Source organism: Temnothorax americanus, unplaced genomic scaffold, assembly GCF_048541705.1.
Source record: "Temnothorax americanus isolate GAGA-0224 unplaced genomic scaffold, ASM4854170v1 Scaffold128, whole genome shotgun sequence".
NCBI classification, from domain to species: Eukaryota; Metazoa; Arthropoda; class Insecta; order Hymenoptera; family Formicidae; genus Temnothorax; species Temnothorax americanus.
The window spans coordinates 36,346-38,884 of NW_027509262.1; the positions used below are offsets into that span (position 1 = coordinate 36,346).

The 2,539-nt window shown below is 39.3% G+C and overlaps 1 pseudogene; it reads left to right on the plus strand.

Moving 5' to 3' along the window:
- The first annotated feature begins 1,038 nt into the window (after positions 1-1,038).
- On the plus strand, positions 1,039-2,135 carry LOC143893779 (uncharacterized; annotated as a pseudogene).
- Positions 2,136-2,539: the final 404 nt, after the last annotated feature.

Sequence of the window (2,539 nt, forward strand, 5' to 3'; positions counted from 1 at the left end):
CGACCCTCCGACGTTTGCAACTGCTTTTGAACGGTCGTCCCGATCGAGTCGTCCGTGGTTTCGAAAACATCCACGTTTGCGAGTAATTCGGGACTTGTACGTTGCACGGTTCGCGTCGCCGCGGACGGTGTAGAGGTTATCGGTAGTGCTATCGATTGATTAGATTTACGCGGTGTCAATGAGAGATCCGACCAGGAGTCTAATCGTTTCCTCTTTCTCTTCGATGTAGCATCCTCCACTTTTTTCTTGCGCTGTTGAACGGGTAACGTTTTCATCCCCGTGTCAGCGTCGCTCTTCGTCGGCTCCTCTTTCTTTACCGCGATCAAGCTCGAGTTGTCGACGATCTTTTTTAGCGGTCCGATGAGAGGCTTAAAGTGCGTATCCATCTCAATGTCTTTCTCGATCTTACCGGTCTTTAAAACGCGAAGTTTTTTGCAAATTGAATCACTTGTCTTTGCAATTTCTTTCACGATCTTTTCGCGTTCGCGAATATTCTCGCTCCCGTCGATCGCGGCCGTCGCGGAAAAAAAGCAGAGCGTCGATTTCTATAACGCTAATGTCTCACCTCCGACGAGGTATCGGCAACGACTGATCGCTTTTGCGGTATTGCAAACACGTTAAATCCTTTTCTGTATCGACCGTTCGAAAGCGCGCCGTCCTTGTCTATCACCGCGAATCCGTACTTTTGTTGCCAACGAAAAATGAAAATTTGATTAAATTATGGCAAACAGCTTTAAAAAAAAAAAAAAATCTTATTGTGCGAGCACATCAACCTGTATGTGAGAAACACTTTTAGCAGAAGAAATTATTTGGCGTCGTACAATTCTTATGAAAACATGAAGTTAAACATAAATGTCTTAAAGCAACCATTTACAAATATTCCATCAAATGTAAAAATACACCAAAACATTAGAACAATGGAGCAGTTGACAGAATCATTATTTTTTATAGACAATTTAAATATATCCTCAGGTATCGTTAATATTAGTAAACAGGTGACAGATTTTGTACATAGTACAGCTGATGCAGCTTTTCAAGATGTCTCAACGGAAGTTGCACAAAGTAGCACAAAGTACAGATAGTCAACGGAAATTAATTTTGCTGCAGAAAAAATATTGTAAAGCAGAAAAAGCCAGGAAAAAAGCAAAATATACAGTAGAAAAATTAAAAATGGAAATAATTAATTGTATGGCTAAAGTTAAAAAAGGATCTAAAAAAACTATAGAAGAACAGTTAAAAAAAAAACAACATTCCTAGAAATCAAATTTGTGCAACATTAGAGATAATAAAAACTGCAAAACATGCAAATCTAAAAAGTCGAAGGTATAGTAAAGAGTGGATCTTATTATGCATGCTAACACATATAAAATCACCTAGTACATATGAATTTATAAGAAATAACCAGATATTACCTGTTCCGTGTGTTCGAACTATACGGAGGTTAGTGTAAAATACGTAATACGATATTTTACAAGATACACAATCTTATATAAACTTTGTACCAATATATTATGTTAATTTTTTATTAAGCACATTAATATATACATTTTTCAAATACCTTTCTTTAATAGACACACTCTGCGGTTTTGATGAAAAATTTTTCAAGATGTTCAAACTAGCATTAGACAAAAAAAGACAAAGAAAAGCATGGTGTAATTATACTGGATGGAATACATCTTAGAGAAAGTATTAATGTAAATTCAAAAAAACTCACATACACTGGGTTAGTCGATTTTGGAATTGACGGGCCACAATCTACGAATTTAGATGAAAAAGCAAATCACGGTTTAGTGATAATGTTTCATTCAATAAGTGACTCTTATTCCCAACCAATTGGAGTATTTGCATCTAAAGGACCTGTATCAGGAGAAACCATTGCAAAACTTGTAATTAAAGTATGTTTCAAGTTTTCAATGCAATCATATTTATTAACGAAATCGAAATTGTACTGAATTTCACTAGCAAATTTGTGTACTTATTTATTACAGGCCATCATATTATTAGAAAATATTGGTGCTAAAGTTCATGGCGTAATTACTGATGGTGCAGCTACAAATTGTAAATTTTGGACCACAGTGGGCGTATGTGGGAAAAAAGATAATTTAAGAAATAGTTTAGTAGATAAACAAAGTTAATTCTAACCCATGGAGTGCCCGTCGGGGGGCGGGGTGAGGAAACGGAACGCGCGGGTAATGGCGTAAGCGGTCGGAGAGGGGATGGCGTAGGCAGAGGGGTACCGCACCGCTGTACTTTCCTCCCTAGGGAGGAAAGTAGAAGCGATCATGTGTTCGCTCTGAACGCTATCTTAACCTCACTAACCGCGTTTCCCGCGCTTCCTCACCCCGCCCACCCAACGGGCACTCCCATGAGGTATGGACTAAAACAGCACTTAAAAATATTTTTTATATACAGTACCTGTGTCATTCGTCGTCGTCGTCGTCGTCGTCGTCGACACTCGCGGCGGCGGCGGCGCATTTTCGCGAACGATTTCCGCGCGCCGCGACGCGTCGATATTCGCGCCGCGCGGACCAGATGGAAA